Genomic DNA, 26,141 nt, shown 5'->3' with positions numbered 1-26,141 from the left:
TAGTTTCAAGCCTTATTCATCACCCAATTTCACCTTTCACCTACATAAACACTTAAACATGTTCACCAACCAATTCAAGACTTTTAAATCAAGCCAAAACTAAGTCTTATGCATGACAATTCATCGCAAGTATTCATGTATTTAAGCTTACCTAATTAACCAATTTCACATATCCAACACATTAAAGCCATATTTATAAATATACATATATTTCAAAATATACCAAGTTCAAGCCATTTCAATGGCTAATTACAACCAAAATATTTGTATGCCAACTTTGGCTTACCAAACCTATACATGTCATTATATCCAAAAATAATTTCATAATTATACCGAAGTGAGCTAATGGATAATGTGAGTGATCTTCACCAAGCTTCCAACCCAACAAGCTTCCGAGTACTATAAAACAAAGAAAATAAAATCGAGTAACCACTTTGTGCTTAGTAAGTTCGTATAACGGGAAATAAACTTACCATTCATTTGTACATTAAGTAAACATACACATGCATTCCAAACAACTTGGCCATAGTCTAAGCACACAATCTCATCAAATATGTTAGTCTCATCAAATATGTTAGTTATTAATTTCATCTAAATATCAATAACAAAGATGGGTTCATCAAATACCAAGTTCCATGCATTTCATGTATTTTTCATATATTGATTTTATTTTGATTTTCACTTGTGTTCATGTCAGAATTTCACCCGTTGAATCATTTGAAATATCGATGGATATGAGGGTAGTACACATAAAGTGTACAAATCAGAAATCCGTCAATTCATGTCCGGGAGTACTCATTAGAGCACTTAAACAGAAAGCTCTCTCTCAAGCACTATAACGGAAAGCTCATTAAGTCATGTAACGGGAAGTTTATCCGAGCTTAATAACGGGAAGCTCACAAAGAGCCTATATCGGGTAGCTCCGAAGAGCACTTAATGGGAAGCTCCGAAGAGCATTTAATTAGAAAACACCGGATAGTCATATAACAGGAAGTTCAAGCGAGCACTAACAAGAAGCTCCAATGAGCCTTTAACGGGAAGCTCACAAAGAGCCTATAAACAAAACACTCATAAGAGTGTAGGTGTGTCTACAACATATGCAGAACACAACCAGTCGGGATGCTCCGAAGAGCATTTAACGGGAAGCTCGCAAGAACACTATAACAGGAAGCTTGAGAGGGCTTGTAATGGGACGCTCTTTCGAGCTATGGTATGTCCGTAGCATATGCAGGACCACTACCGTTTCGGGAAACATAACCCTGTATCTAATCGAATTTCATTCATTCAAACGGGATTAAACATTTATCGGATATGTATTCAGATTTCATATTCATGGCCAATACACAATTCATTCGAATCAATTCAACCATATAATTACACAATTAAGTTACACGAACTTACCTCGACTAATTGTTCGTGACTTGTAATCTACTAATCCGATACTTTTTCTTTCCAATTTAATCCGATACTAATTGTTCGTGACTTGTAATCTACTAATCCAGATCTATACGAGTAAATTTAGCTCAATTTAATACAATTCATATTCATTTCTATCCAAATCATATTTTAGGAAAAATTACCATTTTGCCCTATACTTTTAATTATTTATGATTTCATCCCTAGGCTTGGAAAATGAAATTCATGTAATTTATTCCTTATTCCAAGCCTAGATATTCTCATATATATCAATAAAAACTCAAGAATTCCATGAAATTTTAGAATTTCACATAAATTCAATAACTTTTCAAATTAATCCCTAAAACATGATTTCATCCAAAATTCCTTAATAAATATCTTTAAATATTCATTAAAATCTAAATTTTATCATCTAATAACTAAAATCATATGAATTCATCAATGGTATCTTCCAAAACTTTCAAAAAATCAAAAACTAATGAAATAGTAAGTTGGACCTAGTTGTAAAAGTCCAAAAACATAAAAATTTCAAGGAAAAAAGCAATAATTAAACTTACATGAAGCTAAAATATGAAAGACCAGCTTAAAACCTCTTCAATGGCTATTTTGGACAGAAAAATGACGAAGAAAATGTCTAGAAATTATTAGAATCACATTTGGCCATATAAGCTTTGTTTTAATTCCAATTTTACCCTTAATCGCATAAAATCTTTAATTTTTTTCAGGCTATGCCACCTCAACCATATAAAATGGGTCCATTTGCTCTTTTAGCCCTCCCTTATTTAATTGTTAAGCTATTTAATCACTTTAGCAAGTTTTGCACCTTTTCCAATTTAATCCTTTTTAATTAATTGAATATCGAAACGTTAAAATTTTCTAACAAAATTTTAATACTACCTTAATGACACTTCGTAAATATTTATAAAAATATTTATGGCTTATTTTATAAAATTGATGTCTCGATACCTCATTTTCTAAATCAATTAATCTAATAAATCCTTAAAAACACAAATTTACTAATTTAAAAATCTTTTAAAGACCACATTTGGCTCATAAATATTAAATAATAAATTTACGAGCTCATTTTTTGGATTTGGTGGTCTTGAACCACTGTTTCCAACATTATTGAAAATCGGGCTATTAGAACTTACCTAATCTTACCAAATCAAATAACGACTTACGGATAAGAGTACTCGTTATCAGAAGCCCGAAGGTTGAACAGAAGCTCATGAGAGCTAAACAGAAACCCATAAGGGTTGAATGGAAGCTCGTAAGAGCTGAACGGAAACCCATAAGGGTTAAACAGAAGCTCGATAGAGCTAAATGGAAACTCATATGAGTTAAACAGAAGCTCGTGTGAGCTAAACAGAAAGTAAACACGAAAGTTTGCAACAAATGCTGAACCTCGATTTACTTGGGTAATTTGCTGTAACTTTCCTCCAATGCCGTCAATTCATCGGTTGCTAAATGTACTTAAATCCAGCGTTCCATTTAATCTGAATATTCAATTCAAATTTTATAACTTTAACAATATTTTATTTTCAACAATAGAATAAATACATAATACCATTCATCAATTCAATATAAATATTAAAGTTTCACCTACGAACTTACCTGGGTTAAATTGTAATATTTACAGTAGTTTAAGGACTATTCCGCTATTTTTTTTCACGAGTATCTACGGGATCTTGATTTAGAATATATAATTACTCATTCATTAGCATATATTTTAGTTCCAAATCACTTCACAATTAGTACCCTTCAATTTTTCAAATTTATACAATTATCCTAAACTTTTACAACTTTTACAACTTTTACAATCTAGTCCCTTAACTAGTTAATCTATCAATTGAATAATTTTCCTTAAATAATAATTTATCTAAATATTCTAGGCTATCGTACATCCCTTAATAAAATAGAAATTTAATACCAAACTCTAATATTTAACCTTTTCACAATTTGATCCTAAAATCAATATTTAACAAAATTACTTTATAAAATTATCATATAACAAAATTAAAGCTCTAAATCCATGTTATGTATCTAAAAATCTTATATTCATCAATGGAAACTTCCAAAATTTTCAATGAAATCAAAAATTAATGAAATAGATAGTTGGACCTAATTGTAAAAGTCTTAAAAATATAAAAATTTCAAGAAAAGAGGAATAATTAGACTCACATGGAGCTAAATTGAAGAAGAATTGCCTAGAAACCTTTAAAATTTCAATTTTATATGTTTAATTTCAATTTATTTACAAATTTTCTCTTAATTCATATTATTTTATTATTTTTATCATGTCGTCCCACTATACCAATTTGGGTATATTTGTCCTTTAAGGCCTCTTCTATTTATTATTTAGGTCAGTTAATCACTATTTCTTAGAATTAACAAGTTTTGCACATTTTTCAATTTATTCCTTTTTAATTAATTAACTATCGAAACGTTAAAATTTTCTATCGAAACTTTAATACTACCTTAAGGGCACTCTGTAAATATTTATAAAAATATTTACGGCTTGGTTTATGGAAACGAGGTCTCGATACCTCATTTCCTAAAACCACTTGACCTAAGATTTTATCACTCGAACCTAATAATTCATTATAAAACTTAAATTGCCAATTCAAAATCTTTCTAAAACCACATTTGACTCATAAATACTAAATAATAAAATTTACTAGCTTACTCGTCAAATTTGGTGGCCTCAAACCACTATTTCCGACACCACTAAAAATCAGGCTATTACAATTCTCCCCCATTTAGCAAATTTCGTCCTTGAAATTTGTTACCTGAGAATAGATTCAAATATTGTAATCTCATTTATTCTTTGGTTTCCCAGGTAGCTTCATCTAAACTATGTCGATGCCACAAGACTTTTACTAATGGTACTTGTTTATTCTGCAACTCTTTAACCTCTCGAGCTAAAATTTTCACCGGTCCTTTTGAATATGTCATATTTGATTGTAGCTCAATCTCACTATGAGGAATCGCGTGTGAAAGATCAGATCTCTACTGTCTGAGCATCGATACATGGAACACATTATGAGTTTTCTCAAGTTTAGGAGGCAAAGGTAATCTATAAGCTATAAGGCCGATTCTTTCGACAATTTCATATGACCCGATAAATCTTGGTCTCAACTTCCCTTTCTTAACAAACGGTAACAGTTTTTTCCATAGAGAGACTTTTAATACTCGATCACCAATTGCAAATTCTATACCTCTTCTTTTCAAATCTGTATACGATTTCTGACGATCAGAAGTAGCCTTCAAACTATCCTAGATAATTCGAACTTTATCTTCAGTCTCTCGAATCAAATCACTCCTACCAGTTCGGATTCACTCAGTTCAGACCAATACAATGGAATTTTACATTTCCTCCCATAAAGAGCTTCAAATGGTGTCATTTTTATATTGACACCATTTTCCAGCTACCTCCAAACTCAAGTATACAACATCTCAACATATCTTCCATAATCTGAATCACTCGTTTTGATTTCCCGTCAGTCTGATGATGAAATGTTGTGCTGAAATTAAGCTTAGTGCCTAGAGCCTCTTGCAGTTTAGTCCAAAATCTTGATGTAAATTTTAGATTTCGATCTAAAATAATGGATATTGGAACCCCGTGTAACCTCACAATCTCAGCTATATATAGTTCAGCTAACTTCTCAAATGTAAAACTGTTCTGACTGGAATAAAATGTACCGATTTAGTCAATCTGTTAACAATCACCTAGATGAGTCTTTCTTTCTCGGAGTCACAGGTAAATTGGATACAAAATCCATCGTGACATGCTCCCACTTTCATTCAGGAATCATGATAGGCTATAACAAACTCGTTGGTACCTGATGTTCTGCTTTTACTTGCTGACAAATCAAACACTTAGCTACAAATTCACAAATTTCCCGTTTCATACACGGCCGCCAATACATTCGTTTCAAATCACCATACATCTTCGTACGTACCCGAATGAATAGAGTACATGCTACTATGAGCTTCAGAAAGAATATCATTTTTCAAATCCATACTATTTGGAACACAAATTCTATTGTGATAACGTAACATACCACTATCATCAATGCTATACTTTGAACTCAGATTGTTCTAAACCATCTGTCGTTTCAACACCAACTTCAGATCATCATCTTGTTATTCCCAAATTAATTGAAGAAACAGAGGTTTCGTTCTCAACTCTGCTAATAAGGAACCATTTTCATTAAGAGTTAAATGAGCGTTCAACGCTCGAAGTGCAAATAATGACGACTTTCGACTAAGTGCATCCGTAACTATATTAGCTTTTCTTGGGTGGTAGTCAATAACCAAATCATAATCTTTCAGTAGTTCCACAGCCTCTGTGTCAAATTCAATTCTTTTTGAGTCATCAAATACTTCAAACTTTTGTGATTCGTAAACACGTAACATTTCTCACCGTATAAATAATGTCTCCAAATCTTCAAAGCGAATACAATTGCAACCAACTCAAGATCATGAGTGGGATAATTCTTCTCATGCAGCTTTAATTGTCGAGAAGCATAGGCCACTACCTTTCCTGATTGCATCAGTACACAACCCAAACCATTTAGAGACGCATCACTATACACAATATATGGTATGCCAGATTCTAGTTGAGTTAAGCTTGGAGCTTTTGTCAACATCTTCTTCAACTGATTAAAACTCTGCTGGCACTCATTGGACCAAACCAATTCAACATTTTTCTGTAATAATCGGGTCAACGGTGAAGTAATAATCGAAAATTTTTTCACAAAACAGCAGTAGTAACCTACTAAACCCAGAAAACTTAACACTTCTGAAACATTTTTTGGAGTTTTCCAATTTATCACAGCAAAAACTTTACTTGGATCAACTCGAATCCCATCAGTTGATACTATGTGACCTAAAAATCCAACCTCACGAAACCAAAATTCACATTTGCTAAACTTTGCGTAACTGATTTTCTCTCAAAGTCTGTAATATAATCTTCAAATGTTGTGTATGCTCAGATTCTGTCTTGGAATATATTAGTATATCATCAATAAATACAACCATGAATTTATCCAAATAAGGTTGAAAAATCTGATTCATTAAGTCCATAAAAGTAGCAGGGGCATTTGTCAGACCAAGTGGCATTACCAGAAACCTATTGTGACCGTAACGAGTTCTGAAAGCAGTCTTTGGCACATTACATTCTTTAACTTTCAATTGATAATACCCGAATCTGAGGTCTATCTTCGAGAACATTGGACACCTTTCAATTGATCAAATAAATCGTCAATACGTGGCAAAGGGTATTTGTTTTTAATTGTGACTTTGTTCAACTGTCTATAGTCACTACACAATCTTAAAGAATCGTCTTTCTTTTTCACAAATAAAACAGGTGCACCCTAGGAAGACATGCTCGATCTGATAAACCCTCAGTCTAATAACTCTTGCAACTATACCTTTAATTCCTTTAGTTCAGCTGGTGCTATACAGTATGGTGTTACTGATATCAAAGCAGTTCTAGGAATCACATCAATTACAAACTCAACTTCACGATCAGGTGGTAAACCTGACAATTCCTTAGGAAATACATCAGCAAAGTCACTAACAACCGATAACTGATCTACATTTTCGCATTACCTTTTCGCATCAATCTCTGAGCAGAAAAAGCTGAAATAATTCTAACAATTTCTTTCGAATTCTCAAACTCAACTGAAATCATCTCTCCTGTCTGACATTTCAAATCAATCTGTTTCTATCTACAATTTACCACAGCATCATGCAAAGATAACCAATCAATTCCCAGAATAATATCAATTCTCGAAAGGGTAACCATATCAAATCAGTAGGGAATTCACAGCCTTTCACTTTCAGTGGACAATTACGACACACTAAATTAATTATCACACTTTGACCTAGTCGATTTGTAACTTGAATGTAATAATTAGTAGATTCAACAAGTAATTTATTTTTCGTTACTAATGCAGTGCAACTATAAGAATGAGTTGACCCATGGTCAATCAATACATAAATAGTAACATTAAAGAGATATAATGTACCAGCAATCACATCTGGAGTCGTAGCTTCCTCTCTTGCTCGAATGGCATAGGTACGTGTAGGTGCTCTAGCTTCTGACCGAGCAGCAGTATCTTTCATTCCTAAACGAGAAGTCCTAGTGGCACTGTTTGGCTCGAACGTCTACTTCTCTGAGAAGTAGCCAATTGCTTTTCTTTATGCTCTTTATCCTCTTTTTGCAATTGAGGACAATTTTGGATAAAATTATCAGTTGATCCATATTTATAACAAACCCCCAATCTACTTCTACACTCGCCAGGGTGATATTTCCCACAATATCTATATTTAGGCTTAGGAGTATTTTGCACACTACCCACACTAACAACGGGTCTAGTAGATACCCTATAATCATATTGAGTCATCTTGTTTTTATTCGAACGCTCAGGCATTGAGGTAGCTCGACTAAAATCATCTTTAGTCTTTTTAATTGGCGATGTCGTAAATGACTTGGAAGAGCCTCTTTTGTAAAGTTCTCAATTCCGTCTATCCCGTTGCATTTTTTGGTTGTACACATTTTTTATTTTTTGTGCACGATTTAACAAAACAACAAATTCTCGTATTTCATTTCCTCTAATAATCATTTGAATTTCATCATTCAAACCATCTTCAAACCGAATGCACATTTCTTCTTCATTTGGCATAATTTCCGATGCATATTTACTGAGGTATACAAATTCCCCCTCATACTCAGCTACTGATCTGTTTCATTGGCGCAACTTAAGAAATTCCCTCTTTTCTTGTCTAGATACCTTTTGCCGACATATTTCTTCTTAAATTCAGTCTGGAAGAATCCTAAGAAATTTTCTCCTTTGGCACTACAACCACTATTGTCGACCACCAGTTAGATGCGTCATCTTTCAGTAATGAAACAAAACATCTCAAATAATCATCAGGGGAACAATCCATTTCTTCAAAAACCCTTATTACATTTTGAAGCCAATACTCAGCTTTAATTGGATCATTTTCTGACCTACTCTGAAATTCTTCAGCTCCACACTTTTTGAGTTTCTCAATCGGAGTACATTTACTAGATTCAGTCACTAGAGGAGGTGGATGTGCAACTAGAGGCACTACAGGTGGTACAGTAGAGGGTGGAGGTTGTTGAACTAGATTTCTTTCTTGCATAAATTCATTGAACCACTAGTTCATATACCCAAAGAACATATTTTTAAATTCTTGTTCTTGGGCTGAAGAAATCGAGACATTACTACTCGTCCCATGTTCAGAAGTCTGTGCTCTACTATTAACCTCATCATTATTAGCACGTTCAGATCCATTTGACATCTTCACAATCTATAAGAAAACAAAGGTTAGATCGGGTCATACACATCACACTATCACAAATTTTTATGGCATGTATTTCTAGACATTTCACACGCTACGTTCAATCCAAAAATCAACTAAATCATAGCTCTAATACCACTAAATGTAACACCCCTAACTCTTATCCGTCGCTAAAATAGGGCTATAGAGTATTACTGGACTTTTCAGATCAAATACGAACATTTAATATCATTTAACATACATATCAGAAACTAATCATAAGCACTCATATTGTCCCTTATATGAGCCATCGAGGCCCAAAATACGCATTTGAAATAAATCGGGACTAAACCAGGAATTCAAAAATTTTTTTAGAAAATATCAAAAATTTTCAAAGGAGCATGGGACACACGCCTGTGTGGCTAGGCCGTGTGGCTCACACGGTCAAGAGACACGCCCATGCCTCAGGCTGTGTGGGCATTCGAAATAGGGGCACACGACCGCATCCCAGCCCGTGTCCAAATTAGGGTACTTACTGACTTGGGTCACACGGTCAAGTCACGCCCGTGTGCTAGGCTGTGTGAGCATACTGACTTGTAAATATAAGGTGCAGGAGTCACACGGCCAAGCCACACGGACAAGCCACACGTCCGTGTGCTAGGCCGTGTGAAATACCTGGGCATTTTGTTTCTTAATTTTAAGGGTGCAGGGGACACATGATCAAACCACACGCCCATGTGCTAGGCCGTGTGTCACATAAGACTGAGACACACGCCCGTGTCTCTACCTGTGTGGACGAAAATAGTCTCTTTTCAAGCCACATTTCTCACTCATTTTTTATTTCAACCTAAACACTTCAAATTGCACACTCATAAACCATAACAAGACCTTCAACACAACCAAATCAAGCTTTAAACATATCATATTATCACATACATTTAAACATTCAAATTTACCATATTGATCAAAGCACATATTTAATTACTTATACCAAATATACTTTATCAACTTATTCATTAAAATGACTATAACCTATCTATCACTCAATCACACTAAACATTTATCAAGCATGATAAGACCATATATATATATATATATAAGTTAGTTGCATAAGTAAACAAAATGTAATTCATAATATTTACACAAACAATCTTTGATAAAATCTACACCAACCCTACACATGCCATATAAACCATATTGAACATACAAAAACTACCGGAATAGGCTGAACAGTGTGACTTGATGTGTTGATCCGATCTCCCAACCTCACGATAATCTATAAGGACATTAAACAACACAAGTAAGCTTAATGAAACTTAATAAGTTCGTTAGGTTAAACATAAATATTCCCGAACCTAATATAACGAATCAATAAGCAAATTATTCATGCAATCTCCTTGTCAATCACAATTTTGATCGATGAACATACTTATTTCAAATCAATACCAATAATAACAATAAGTCTTTCAATTTCAATTACATAAGTCACTTACCTAATCTTACCAAATCAGAGAATGACTTACGGATAAGAGTACATTGTTATTAGAAGCCCGAAGGTTGAACAGAAGCTCATGAGAGCTAAACAGAAACCCATAAGGGTTGAACGGGAGCTCGTAAGAGCTGAACGAAAAACCATAAGGGTTAAACAGAAGCTCGATAGAGCTAAGCGAAAACTCATATAAGTTGAATAGAAGCTCGTGTGAGCTAAACAGAAATTAAACACGAAAGTTCGCAATAAATTCTTAACCTCGGTTTACTTGGGTAATTTTCTATCACTTTCCTCCGATGCCGTCAATTTATCGGTTGCTGAATGTACTCAAATCCCGCGTTCTATTTAATCCGAATATTCAATTCAAATTTTATAACTTTAACAATATTTTATTTTCAACAATAGAATAAATACATAATATCATTTATCAATTCAATATAAATATTAAAGTTTAACTGTATGAACTTAACTGGGATAAATTGTAATATTTACAGTAATTCAGGGACTATTCCGCTAATTTTTCTTGTGCACGATTATCTACGGGATCTTGATCTAGAATATAAAATTACTCATTCATTAGCACATATTTCAGTTCCAATTCACTTCACAAAGATTACCCTTCAATTTTTCAAATTTACACAATTATCCCAAAGTTTTACAACTTTTACAATCTAGTCTCTTAACTAGTTAATCTATCAATTGAACTAATTTTCCTTAAATAATAATTTATCTAAATATTCTAGGCTACCATACAGCCCTTAAAAAATAGAAATTTAATACCAAACTCTAATATTTAACCTTTTGAATTTGATCCTAAAATCAATGTTTAACAAAATCACTTTATAAAATTATCATATAACAAAATTAAAGCTCTAAATCCATGTTATTTATCTAAAAAATCTTATATTCATCAATGAAAACTTCAAAAATCAAAAATTAATGAAATAGATAGTTGGACCTAATTGTAAAAGTCTCAAAAACATAAAAATTTCAAGAAAAGTGTAAGAAATAGACTCACATGGAGCTAAAATATGAAAAACCAGCTTAAGGGGCTCTCCTATGGCTGTTTTTGGCTGAAAAATTGAAGAAGAATTGCCTAGAAACTTTTAAAATTTCAATTTGTATGTTTAATTTAAATTTATTTACAATTTTTCCCTTAATTCATATTATTTTATTATCTTTTATCATGCCATACCACTACACCAATTTGGGTATATTTGTCCTTTAAGGACTCCTCTATTTATTATTTAGGCCATTTAATCACTATTTCTTAGAATTAACAAGTTTTGTACCTTTTTCAATTTAGTCCTTTTAATTAATTAACTATCGAAGCGTTAAAATTTTCTAACAAAATTTAATACTACCTTAAGGACATTCCATAAATATTTATAAAATTATTTGCGACTCATTTTATAGAAATGAGGTCTCGATACCTGATTTCCTAAAACCACTTGTCTTAAGATTTTATCACTCTAACCTAATAATTCATTATAAAACTTAAATTTCCAATTAAAAATATTTCTAAAACCACATTTGACTCATAAATTCTAAATAATAAAATTTACGAGCTTACTCGTTGGATTTGGTGGCCTCGAACCACTATTTTCGACACCATTGAAAATCAGGTTGTTACATTTTCACTTGCCAAATCTACCTAAAATTTTTTTAATATTTTTTAAAAGAGAGGCCAAAAGACATAACTTTGGTATACTTCAAGTACTAATTTGGGACAAAAAAAAGTTCAGGTATCAAAGTCAAAAAAATGGGTACACTTTGAGAGTTAAATTGTGAATTAAGCCTATATAGTTTTGCCTAGAGGTGTCCATGGGTCGGGTGGCCCGGCCCGACCCGACGGCCCGCCCGAATTATGGGAGGGTTCGGGTAAAAATATAGGCCCGAAATATGGGTTTGGGCAAAAAATGAGGTCCGTTTAGAAAACGAGCCTGGCTTCGGGCAAAATTTTTTTGGCCTGGGCCCGGTCCGGCCCGAAAATATATTAAATATATATTTTTTATTTTTAAAATATAATAGTTTTAGTTTTATTTTAAGTTTTAAGTTTTGTTTCATTTACTTTCACTTCCCCGACACAGTCTTCCAAAATCCCTAACCCTATTGTGTCTTCCTCTTTTTTTTTTCCCCATTTCCAAAATCAAGTTGTCTACCTGTCTCCACCGAATCACCGATCCACCTCCACCGTCAAGACCTCCACCGATCCACCTCCGGTCCTCCACCTAATTCCAGAATCAAGCATTTAAGGGTTTGTTTATTCTCGAATCGCCAACAAATTCGTATTTAAGGTAAACCGTTTGTTTATTCGTTAATGTTCAATTTTTCATAACTTTATATGAATTTTTTTGTTAATTATTTTGATTTTTGGGTAATAATTTTTTCAAAGTTATGAATGGCCTAATCTCTGTGGGTTTAAACAAGACTATTACTGTCAAAAGTATGACCGAATACCCATAAAGTGTTGTGCATTATAGTGGGAAGAAATTGAAAGTTGGGTTGCTTTCTGGTTTCTTCCATTTGTGTTAGGGTGATTTAACTGTATAATAAACTGCATGTACATTGGTGGTGCTGTGCCATATTTGTATGTACCCAATATCTGTATGTAACTTACAAACCTTGAAATTGAACAAGGATTTATTTAGTAACGAAAGTGGACAAAACAAGATGTGTCTGAACTCCTGTTCTGATGCATTTGAAACATGTGGTGAACACAATTCCTTGTAGCAATAAGAATAACGTGTCTAAGGCTCGTTCTTTGCTAGCTTGCTTTCAAGATGTTGGAAACATGATATGTTTGCTTGCCTGTAATATCACGAGAAAACATCATTTGCAAATAATTCTTTGGATGATGGTGGAATGCATATGGCATTGTTTGATTCCTGAGGTGGTTTTATTTGCAGGATATCAGTTTGGCTTTGTGTATGATGGACCATACTCAAGCATCCACGACTCACCGGTAGCTCCGGACAACGGGTCAATGCTACGCAACCTTAAGGTGTACATCTCTCTATCGATTATTCTTAATCCCTTTCTTGTGTATTTTCACTGTGTAGTGGAAAAGTCGCCTTAAATTCTGGGCGTCATCGAAAAGAACAGATAAGCTATCAGGTGTGCTCTGTTCTTTAGAGAGGCTTTTGGGAGGGGGATAATTTTTTTGTGATTAAAATGTTTGATTTTTTTAAGAAATCATTAACAATGGACCCCTTCCATTTTCTGTCTGTTTGTTTCTGGTTAATCCGGGTAACTTCATTTCCTTCTTCTTATTCTTCATTTATGAAATGAAATTTGTCAATTAGCTTTCCGTTAATCTATGATTCAATCAAATAATTAAGCGGTAAACGTTTGTTTATATGTTTATATCTGGAAATGAAGTTATCAGAATTTTAAAATTGCATGGGATTCGAGTTTAATGAATTTATTATAATGTTTACTGAGATCACAAACTTAGTTTCTTCATTTAATCTCATCTTTTTTGTTTTTGCTTTGTTTTATTGCAGAAACAATTGACATTGAAATCGATTTGGCTTACCTTAGCTTCCTTTCCAGTAAGCTTTCATTTACATTTTCTTTTTACAATTTAATTTAATTTGATTTTCCTTTATTTTACTTTGTACAACATTTTGCAGATTAGCAGATTTTCCCGTAAGCTAAAATTGCTTATCTACTAGTAGGAAAATAATGGGATTGAGAAATAGAGATGCTTCTATTTATGATTTTGGATTGGATTTATGCGTTTGAATTTCATTAATTTCTTTTTGGTACATATGTAATTTAGCTTATAGAATAAGTATGACTATCTCAATTGTTTAAACGCAAAGGATGTTTTCTAGTTTAGGTTTATATTATACATTTAATAATCGCCTATTGTTTATATATAAATTTGAAATCTAATAACTGCTTTTTGTTCCATTCAATTCTTATTCCTTTTTGTTTGCATTTTAATTTTGTTTATGTTTTCCTCTACATAACAGTAAGACTTTCAAAGTTAAACTATTTTATCTAGTTTTCATTTGTAGACCATGATATCTTTTTAAAATTATTTCAAATTTTTTTATACAAGGTAATTTTAAAGATAACTGATTGTAGCTTAAAATTATTTCAAAAGTTAGTATGAATTTTATTAAAAAACATTTAATAACAAATTATATATTTATAATTTTTAAAAGATTAAATTAATTTTTATTATTTTAAAGATTTCAAAGTACAATTTTATTATTTATAACAAATTAAAAAGTTATTAATTTAAAATTCTATATATTATAAAAGTATGCATCTAAGCGGATGGGTAGTGTTTTTTTTGTTAATATAACAACAAGTTAATTAGTAGTTTAAAGAGTTATTAATTTAAAATTCTATATATTATAAAAGTAAGCATTTAAAGAGTTCAAAGTATGCGTCTAAGCTTCATTGGTGACTTCCTATGAAGCAAGCAAATAAAATATTATGCTCAACCTTTTAAAATTATAAATGGAACATTAGCCTATTGTTTATATAATGGTAATAATGATTCTTAATATGAAGTAGATGAAAGAAAAATCATTACCCTAAATAAAATGTAGGTACATTAATTAGAGTCGCCGCATCATCCTATTTGTTTTAACCTATTTGTTTGGCATAATGACACTGTTGTGCTCAAAATTTCACATTATTGCCTTGCTCTCCTTCTTGATTGGCTGCTCAATCGTGGCTGTTATACAATATTTATGTTCAGTTATTTAATAAAATATTTGTATATATATATTCAGTAACCGAGTTATAAATAAGATTATTTTTGGATTTCAGGACTTGAATTTTTATGACTATGGCTAGTTCGAACACTCCTACACTTGTGGACGATGGGTTTAATGAGTATGAAAGTGCTGTCAAACGTCAAAAGTCTACCACTTCAAAGATGTGGGATGAAATGACAAAGCTTGAATGCGAGAACAAAAATGAATTGAAGACACAATGTAATCACTGTAAAATTATCTTCTCTACTAAGTCTTCTAGTGGAACCTCTCATTTAAGACGTCATCTAAATAGCTGTTTGAAAACAGTTAATAAGGACATCACTCAATACACCATAGTCACTCAACCATCACCAGAAGGTGTTCCATCTATAAAAAACTACAAGTTTGATGTTGATAAGTGTCGTCAAGCTATTTCTACTTTTCTTGTGTGTGGCAAGCATTCATTTAGGACAGTTGAAGAACCGGGATTTAGATACATGATGAGAATTGCTAGTCCTAATTTTAAGAATATAAGTAGACAAACAGCTACTAGGGATGTCCTAAAGTATTATGCAAAAGAGAGAGATCGTGTTAAAGAAGAGTTGGCTAAAACACCTGGTTTAATTTGTCTAACTTCTGATAATTGGAATTCGGAGTATACTAATGATGAATATATTTGCATTACTGCTCATTGGGTTGACAAAGATTGGAAGCTACAAAAGGGAATCATAAGGTTTAGAGCTTTATTTCCTCCGTATGATGGTTTGAACATAGCGGATGAACTTGTTTTATGTTTATCTCAATGGGGTATAGATAAAAAAAATTTTAGCATCACTTTGGATAATGCTTCTTATAATGATGTTATGGTTTCTTGTCTTAAAAATTGTTTTCGTGCAAACCGAGCTATTTTGTGTGATGGTGCTTTTTTTCAAGTTAGATGTTGTGCACATATATTGAATCTTATAGTTAAAGCTGGTTTGGAACTTGCCGATGATATTGTTAGTAAGATTCGAAAAGGGATTAGGTACATAAAAAAGTCAGGAATTCGTAGGAAAAGATTTTATGATGTGACCGACAAAAGTTTTCATTTGAATGTGACCAAAAAGTTACTATAAATATGTGCTAGATTATTGAGGCCAACGGGATAAAGATTATCAAATGTTTGCACTTTCTAACGAGGAGTGGAGAAATGTTGCTATTCTTTGCAAATTTTTGAAAGTCTTTTATGATGTGACTTGTGTTTTTTCTGGTTCTATTTATCCAACGGCTAATCTTTATTTTAGAGGGGTTTGGAAGGTTCACAAGGTCTTGCTTGATACAGTTAAAGATCCTTATTCATTTTTAACTCCAATGGTTAAGCAAATGCAAGAGAAATTTAATAAGTATTAGGCTATGTATTCGTTGATATTGTCATGTGCTGCAATTTTAGATCTTCGTTACAAGTTGAAGTATGTGCAGTATTGCTTTAATACAATCTATGGTATTCATGCTTCAGATTTTGTTGAGACCATTCTTAGCAATCTTAGACTCTTGTTTGATGAGTATGTTAAGAAATCCAAATCCACGTCTTCCTCTTTGGCTGAGAGTTCTAATGTTTCGGATAAAAATCCTGTTGATTCTGGTTTGGATGAACACAATGATAATAGTGCTGATTTTGGGGGATAATTTGATGAGAGTGATGATTATAAACAGTATTTTAATGAATCTAGTACTAGGAGTGAAAAGTCACAGTTGGACATTTATTTGGAAGAACCAGAGCTTGAGTTGAATAGTCAAATAGATGTTTTAGATTATTGGAGCAAAAGTTCAGTTCGATACAATGAGCTTTCATTATTGGCTCGTGATCTTTTGGCAATTCCAATATCGACTGTAGCTTTCGAATCGACTTTTAACATGGGTAAGAAAGTTATCACACCTTTGAGGAGTTCACTTAAGCCAAAAACGGTTCAAGCCGTTGTTTGCTTGGATGATTGGATGCGAGCTAAGGGATTTTCAGCAGGTAATTATTATTCTCGTTTTATTGTTATAATTTTATATTATTTTTTCGTCAATTTGATTATCTAATTATTTATTCTTATTTCATGTTAGAAATTGGTTGCAAAAAGGACGATGAGGACGACGACGACGATGAGGATGATGTTTCTTCAGTTGCTTTTTAAGATACTTTCTTTCTAAATGTTTAAAATTTAATTTAGCTTACAATTTATATTTTGTTATAAAATTAAATATGTTGATGGATTAATGTATGAATATTATGGTTTGTTGTTTATTGCTATAAAATTAAGTATGTTTAAATATTTTGTTATAAAATTTAGGTGACAGGATAGAATTGGAAGTGATAAAATTGGACTTATAGCAATGAACTACCTATGGGAGATTTGAGAGTATTGTTACTGATATTACAAAGGTTTGTTCAAGAGTCTTGAATACAATTTGCAAAGAACAAAATGTTACCTTAATACAATTAATAAAATGTTTATCTCAGTTAAACTTGATATAATTTGATATAATTTGATAATTTTACTAACAAAATGTTAGATTTTGTTACAACAATTTATACAATTAAAAATTAATAATTTGATATAATTTGATAATTTTACTAACAATTAATACAATTAACAATTAATAATTTTACTAACAAAATGTTAGTAACAATTAATAATTAATAATTTGATATAATCTAATAATTTTAGTAACAATTAATACAATTAACAATTAATAATTTACTAACAAAATGTTAGATTTTACAAAATGTTGACTGGTACAAAAAAATATAATTTGATACAATTTTAATAACAATTAATTTTGATAACAATTAGTTTTAATTTTAATAAAAATATAATTTTAATTTTAATTAAAAGCGGGCCGGGTCGGGCCGGGCTCGGGTTCTATATTTTTCCCCGGGCCGGGCCTAGACAAAATCTCAGGCCCATATTTCGGGCCAGGCCGGGCCCGAGCCTAGGAAGCGGGCTGAAAATTTTTTGGGCCCGGCCCGGCCCATGGACACCTCTAGTTCTGCCTAATTTTTTTTTAAATCAGACTGGTGGTCGAATATGTCAAGTCATTGATTCATCGATCTAATCAGTCTAACTAGTTTGATTTAAAAATTATTAAAAATTAAAAAAATATTATTCAATCGATTCGTATCAGTTCCTGGTTAAATCAATTCAAAGCCACTCTCTAGACTAGTAACTTGGTTGGTTCCCGGTCCAATCAGCCGATCTAGTCTAGTTCAAACCACACTAATTCTACCCCATTACTCTAATAAGTGTTCGTAGTTTAGCATTATTTTTTAATATTTTTTTAAAGTTTGATTTAAAATTTAGTTGATTAGTATTGAGTTCAAAAAAATGATTTTGAGAAGATAAAATTTTCATTTTATACATAATATTGTAAAGTAAAAAAAGACCAAATTTTATTACTAGTTCATGTACTATATGTAAGTTACGGACTTAATTCTTATGTTCTAATTTAATTAGTTTTAGTATTTTATACTTTTCAAATTTTAAAATTTTGTCTTGACCTAAACACGAGCAATTAAACCCATTAGGTCAAATATGTCATTAAACATGTGGTATTATGTGTGCTACATAAAATTTTGAAAATAACACGATTTAATTTATTGGATTTAACATCTATCATTTGTGTTAGAACTAAAATTTTAAAACTTGAAAAGTACATAATCTAAAAATGACCAAAACTTAGAGTACAAAGATTAATAGCAAATTTTGCTCAAGTAAAAATATACATTTACTAGTTTGTATACCGATGCTATGCAGGGATTAATTGTATTTATAAATTAAAATATATTAGATAAATAGCTATGTTTATTTTAAATTATAATAAATAAATTAAAATATATTAAAAATTGTATACAGATTATTACAGAAAGTTAGTTTTATAAAATTGTTTGTGTAAAAATAAAATTAGAAATATTTTAAATAAAGTTGACAATAATTAATAAATAGTACTAATTAAAATAAATACTAAAAAATCATGAACATATGAATTACTTTTAGTATTAATGGACTGAATATGTAATTTTATAAAAAAACATTATTTTTACATGAATTTAATTAAAAGCGATGAATAGGAAACCAAAATTTGTCTATACTATATATATAACCAAAATTTTTGGCATATTTTAAATAATACTAAAACACTTGTCTAAAAATATTTCTTTTTCAAGTAAAAAATTAAAATATCCTTAAATAACATAACTTGTTTTAAATATGGAGGGTCATTTTTTGTAATTTCCTAATTAAGTTGGACTTGTGACGACATCAACTCAATTAGGGATTTTATTAATAGTACAGATTATTAAACAACAAATCGGTTGAATTGGTAAACGGATCAATTAGACTGGTCAAACCGAGAACTGATGATATGATCGGTTGGACCATCGATCCGATTTTGAAAATATTGTTTTAAGGGTAACAGTGCCGTCAACTGCTTTCTTGTTGCTACTGGTCAGTCACCATTTCAATCCGTAAGTACCTTCCTCCGCCTTCAAGAGCCAATCAAGAGTACCCAAGATAAAAGTTAGAGATGAAAAGACGAAACCAAAAAATAAAATCTGAAGAAAAATGAGAGATGAAAAGTTTAGGCGGCAAGGAAATTAGGGAAAACAAAAAAAAGAGAACAAGTGGAAGGAAGTAGGCTTTGTTTTCGGCCATGGGCCTAACCATATTGGGCCTTAACAGTAATTTATAAATTAAAAGATTGGTCCAAGTTATATTTTAAGCTAGTGTTTTTTTACTAAAGAGGTTTTTTTTTAAATAATTTATTATTTTATATTATTAAACAGTAAATCAATTAAACTGATTGAATCGGTCAAATAAAAAATTGATGATCTAAATGGTTAGACCACTAACCCAGTTCTAAAAACATTGTATATGAAAAGAAGAGAGGAAAAAGTAGGGAAAAATGGTTGGCCAGCGTTGATCAGAAGCAGACCTAAGTTCAGTCCACAATTGCACGGGGCCATTTTTGTTTCTTCTAATTTGGATCTTTTAGCCCAAAAATCCATTGGGTAACCTTTCTATTCATTTAAGTATATTGTAAGTAATTGCTTTCAAAAAAGGGTATATTGTAAGTACACCCTTAAAAAAAGTATACAGGGTATACGAATTCTTCTAATTCCAAGAGTTTAGGACCAACCATTTTTTTTCGATTTTTGAATAAAAACCAATTTTAAAGGAGATCAAAATAGCTCTTAAACAGTGAAAAAAATGGAACCATTGAAGCATTTAATGGGATAAGTTAAAACCTTTTTCTTTAAGGGGGGGGGGGGATTAAATTCTAAGAGAGAAAGAGGATTGATTTTTGGGACAGTAAAATGAAAAAGAAAAATTAGCTCTTGGAAAGAGGATGAATTCTCTACTATACAAATGGTTATAATTTTAGGTTGAAGGGTTTGACCGCGCAAATTTTTTTTTTTTTGTAAAATAAAGAAGATGAATACAATTAGTTGTAATAAAATGATAAGCCTCAGGCTTCATGGTTAAGTAGCTTAAATATTCAGCAACTTAAGATGAAAATCACATTAGAATATATATTAAATAGAGTAAAAGTTCAACAATAATGGTAGTAGCCCAATTGGTTAAACATGCTATTTCCTTTCCCAATTGACCTAGGTTTGAATCTCAATTTTTTTTTTTAATTTCATAATTTTGCCAAAGACACTCCAAAATATATCTATATAATTAAGTGTCAAAATTTAATAAGAAACGGGAAATACCCTAATGGTTAAGGCCCCCTTTAAATGACCAAGGTTTGAGCCGCTTCGTCCTCCCTTTTAATTTTAATTTCAAATTTCGGCAAAATCTTGGGAAAATTGTAGGTGAAGCCCCTAGGAATTGGCCCAATTCTTTCCTAATTAGGATTCATAACTTACCCTTCCTCAAAATCCCAATAGAATTAGAACTCTACCATCTTTTTATCTTCTTTTCCTAATTAGAATTTCAATTTGCCCCTTTAGAAATCTTGATAGAATTTGCCTTCCATTTTTCTATTTATTCTCTATTTGTTTTCTTTCCATTTTATTTACACCATTTTTTATCCTAATTGTTAATAATTATTTTTGCTTTCGATATCAAATCAATCCCTAATAAATTGATTCTCTATAGATTGTTGAATTCATCATTAATAGCCTATGTAATTCCATCAAGTTCGTTAAATGCATCTCGATCTTAAGTGTAGGACCCAAATTTCATAGCATTTCTATCCGATATTGATCTTTCAAATCAATTAGTCGATCTTTCGCAATTCTTGATGAATCTTTCATTAATATCGTTGAATCTTGATAAATCTTAAAAAACAAACCCTAACCCGTGTACAAATATCGTTTGAAGGACCCGTTACAAATGCATCGGACCAGATTTGAACGTGAGGGACATCGCTTGGAATCTCGGTGACAGATGTTGATACATGCACAAATGGGGTGAAATTTATTAGATTCCAACCATCAAAACTGCCAATATTCAGGCTTGGGAAACCAGTAGACTTGTGACGACTTTTTGGAAGGATTTTGGCATTTTTGGGTTGATATGTCTCATGACATTTGAAGATCTATCTCTTAGCTTTGAAACGCATTTTGAATCACTCGATTTTGAGTTCGGGAGCTCAAGTTATGACCGTTTTAATGAAGACTGCGCAAGCAGAATTTCTGAATGAGATTATTACGGGAATTACGAATTTTGGGCTTTTAATTCGAGTTTAAATCATATTGGGTTCGGGTTTTAGACTTAATTTTTATTATATATGAGCCCAATATCATATTTGTCAGATCTTATTATTTTATTATGAATTTTTGATAATTATTAAGTATTTTAAGTTATTTAGGAGTTTTATGTTAACAAGAAAATTTAGTTTAAAATTACTTCTTGTTTAGATTAAATTAGAGTTCTAGTATAATTAAGAGTTTTACTTAGATTTATTTAGCTAGCCTATATATAGGTCTTTGCATTGTACACAATTCATTATTATTCTATTTGTAACACCCCTTACCCGTATTCGACACCGAAATAGGGTACGAGGCATTACCGGAGTTTGCTAATTAATTTTCAGACATTTCATTTTTTTATCTAACATTCATATTTATAACCAATCAAAATCAAAACATTAGTGAGCTAACGTTAACCAATTTAACTTATACACGCCATTATAACCAGAATCAAATCATCCAACAAGCTTCCGATAAACATTTCAAAGCATCTAATAATTATACATATTACCAATAATAATTCGGTTCCAATATAAAACATACATATATATAATATTCGATACCTAATAGCATTCACTTTAATTGAAATTAAACAAAATATAGTAAAGTAAATGGCATGTATATAAAGAAACTTGGTATATAAAGAAACTTTATTTTGGAAATCAATGGCATGTATAAGCTAGTAAAGTAAATGTTAATGTGAAATGAATGTATGGTTAGCCATTGGTATGGCTAACAAATTTTGGTTTTGGTATGTGATGAGATTACCTTATGAATATGTTAAATCTGTCTTGAAAATATGTTGGAATGAATGGGTTATGTTGGATTGGTCTCGGCTTAAAATTGCAGGGAAGATTAGATACTGGTAAAAGGGTTATACTGAATAAAAAAATTTGTTCGGTAAAATCTGGTAATGCCTCATACCCTATTTCGGCGACGAATACGGGTAGGGGGTGTTACAAAAATGGTCTGAAAGTTCAATTGATTTTATCAGTTTATCTATGTATTTAAAGTTTACTTTTGTTGCATTCAACAGGTTTATTAAAAAACCTCATGCATTTCATCTTGCAACAAAATCTTCTACCTTAGACTCTAAATATGAATTTTTACATAATAATATTAAACTACTTGATTTTTATAATTATGTGAAATTCTTGACTCATCGTTGGAAATTCTTATGGATGACCATACATATTAAAAGAAAGTTATAGGTTATTTTTTACTTGAACACTCGTGTGCCTAATATTTCTTTGTCTAGTGTTGATGATTTGTTTTTGAAGGAGAGATACTTTGATCCTGGAGATAATTTTGGTGCACAAGAAAGCTTATACAGTTTTGGCGCACAAGAAAGCTTATACAGTTTTGGCGCACAAGAAAGCTTAGGTAAGTATTTTATTCATTTTATTGTTAGTTATTCTAATTGCTTTTCTTTTTGTGTAGCTAAATATTTGGGGACGAATCTTCTTGAGGAAGGGGGGAATGATGCGGATCTCAAGGCACAATTTCAGACCCATAAATGTGATGGGTTCACATTACCTCAAGGCCCAACAATAATGTCAAAGGTTAAGCAAATCAAATCAAGACTCGATCAAAGACAAGATTTGAGGATGAATCTTTTTAAGGAAAGGAAGAATGATACATGTACAAATGGGGTGAAATTTATTAGATTCCAATCATCAAAACTGCCAATTTTCAGGCTTGGGAAATCAGTAGACTTGCGACAACTTTTTGGATGAGATCCTGGCATTTTTGGGTTGATATGTCTCACGGCGTTTAAAGATCTATCTCTTAGCTTCGAAACGTATTTTGAATCACTCGATTTTGAGTTTGGGAACTCAAGTTATGACCGTTTTAGTGAAGACTAAGCGAGCAGAATTTCTAAATGGGATTATGACGGGAATTACGAATTTCAGACTTTTAATTAGAGTTTAAATTATATTGGGTTCGGGTTTTAGACTTAATTTTTATTATATATGAGTCCAATATTATATTTTTCAGATCTTATTATTTTATTATTATTTTATTCCAAATTTTTTATAATTATTAAATATTTTAAGTTATTTAGGAGTTTTATATTAACAAGAAAATTTAGTTTAAAACTACTTCTTGTTTAGATTAAATTAGAGTTCTAGTATACTTAAGAGTTTTATTTAGATTTATTTAGCTAGCCTATATATAGGCCTTTGCATTGTACACAATTCATTTAATTCATTATTATTCTATTTATCTTTTGAGTTAATAAATTCTCTCTGGGTTTTTCTTTTTAAGAATTTCTCTTGAGTTTTTTTTTAAGAATTTCTCTTCAGTTTCTTTTAGAAGAGTTTTAACAATCTTTTTAGATTGTGGGGATCATCTTCAAACTTTTTCTTACCAAGGTTTCTATCTTGGAGGGGAAATTCGAGCCGCTTGAAGGGGGTTGTGGATTCTTCGTGTTTTCAAGGCTTTGTAGGACTTCTACACGCTACGTTCGTAGGACTTCTACACGCTACGTTCTATCTTTTCATTTATCTTCTTTATTCGCTTCCTTAATATTTTATTTATTTATTTTAATTGTTTTATCTGACTTGGATTCAATTTCGTTTCAAGTTGTGTCAAAATTTAAGTTTCTTTCCGAACGTTTAGAGCTCTAAGTCAAATTCGCGACTTTGACAAACTTTACGATTCGCTTTCGCGTTGATCCTTCTCATCCTTTATCAGATGTTTATTCTTTTACAAGTGAATTGAGGAAAATCGTGCCTCGGAATAGGGCCACACAACTAGCCACAAGGACGTGTGGGCCACCCGTGTGGACCACACGACCCTTCACATGGTCATGTCTCCCTAAAGCCTTAGGTTTTTTTATTCTCACACGGCCTGCCACACGGTCATGTCTCCTCCGCACCTTAGTTTTTCAATTTCCACACGGTCTCAGTCTGTCACACGACCTAGCCACACGGTCGTTTACCCCATCTACACGGTCTAGGGCTTTCCACACAGTCTGATCACACGACCGTGTGTCCCCTATTTTCCAAATTTTATAGTTTTGCCCCTATTTTTCAAATTTTATAGTTTTATCCCCTATTTTTCAAATTTTTAATTTTTGCCCTTATTGCTTCAAAATTTACATTTTGTCCCCTATTTTCCCAAATCTTACAGTTTAGCCTTTGTTTTTCATATTTTACAATTTTGTCCCCTATTTTTCAGATATTATAGTTTGCCTCTATTTTTAGATTTTATAGTTTTGCCCATATTTTTAAATTTTATAGTTTTGTCCTTATTTTTAGATTTTACATTTTTCCATATTTTTAAGATTTTATAGTTTTTCCCCGATTTTCAAGTTTTAAGATTTTACTTTATTTCTAGATTGTTTTTAGTGTTTTGTTTTATTCGGTTAAGTCTCGACAAAATAAATAATGTTAGAATCCATGATCCGATTGGTTGAATTATTAATATTTTGTATATGTATGATATATTTAGTTTAGTCCTGTGTATGCTTGGAATTGTCTTTAGAGTTTTTATTTGCTCAATTTAGTCCCTAATATTGTGTTATTCTGAAAGTTATGATTTAATGACTGAAGTGTTATGATTATATTGTATGTGAAGTGCATATTACATGCTATTGACATTGAGAAACAAATAATCTGTTAGTGTTAATAATGGCACCAACCTATTGAAATACATGTTAAAGCATGTTAATTGCAAGTGATGAATCAAATACATGTTAAGCATAAACACTGCTAGTGTTGATTTATTCTATTTCAAAGCGTGTCATATCCCATTGCATGGGGTGGGATGATAGTTTAATCTGCAAACAATGTGATTCGATTATGAACCAAGTGTTAGTTTGTTTAATCTGCAAATATGTTGTGCACTCACAACAAGCAGCAGTAATTGCAAATAGTGTGGTTCGATAATGAACCAAGTGGCAGTTTGTTTAATCTGCAAATATGTTGTATACTCACAGCAAGTGGAAGTAACTATAAATATGTGGTTCGATCATGAACCAAGTGGCAGTTTGTTTAATTTGCAAATATATTGTGCACCCACAACAAGTGGCAGTAATTATAAATCAGCTGTGGTTTGTCCACAACCCGAGATATAAAGTTGGATTAGTTCTGGGGAACTCATAGTGTGGTGTGTAGCAGAGGAGTATGATATTTTCTGTTAAACTAAAACTGTATGGCATTTATAAAGCATGTGCACACAAACTGGATTTTCTGTGATGACATATTTATATTTTGTTTAAATTGTTGAGTGAATTGAAATACCAATATTCTAAAATTGCTATTATGAATCCTGAGATACTATTGATGGTTAATCTAAAAAATTGATACTTTGATTTGCTATTTATCCACAATTATTCTATGTGTTATTATTTAGTATGACTTATCAATTGTTTGCACTGGTTTTGCTTGTAATGAAACTCACACTTCATAGCTCACTCCCTTTTTAATTTCCATCTTTTCAAATAACCCACCAGGTTAGGACACGAACACAACAA

The 26,141-nt window shown here is 31.7% G+C and overlaps 1 long non-coding RNA gene across 1 annotated transcript; it reads left to right on the top strand.

Annotated features, from left to right (window-relative positions):
- Positions 1-16,822: 16,822 nt before the first annotated feature.
- On the top strand, positions 16,823-17,234 carry LOC128035285 (uncharacterized). The gene is made up of 2 exons (XR_008191628.1): positions 16,823-16,936; positions 17,026-17,234. It is a non-coding gene; the product is annotated as an uncharacterized LOC128035285 (long non-coding RNA).
- Positions 17,235-26,141: the final 8,907 nt, after the last annotated feature.

The sequence above is a fragment of the Gossypium raimondii genome, chromosome 12, assembly GCF_025698545.1.
Source record: "Gossypium raimondii isolate GPD5lz chromosome 12, ASM2569854v1, whole genome shotgun sequence".
Taxonomy (NCBI): Eukaryota; Viridiplantae; Streptophyta; class Magnoliopsida; order Malvales; family Malvaceae; genus Gossypium; species Gossypium raimondii.
Note: the sequence above shows the minus strand (reverse complement) of the source record. Positions and strands in the feature narration are given on the sequence as shown.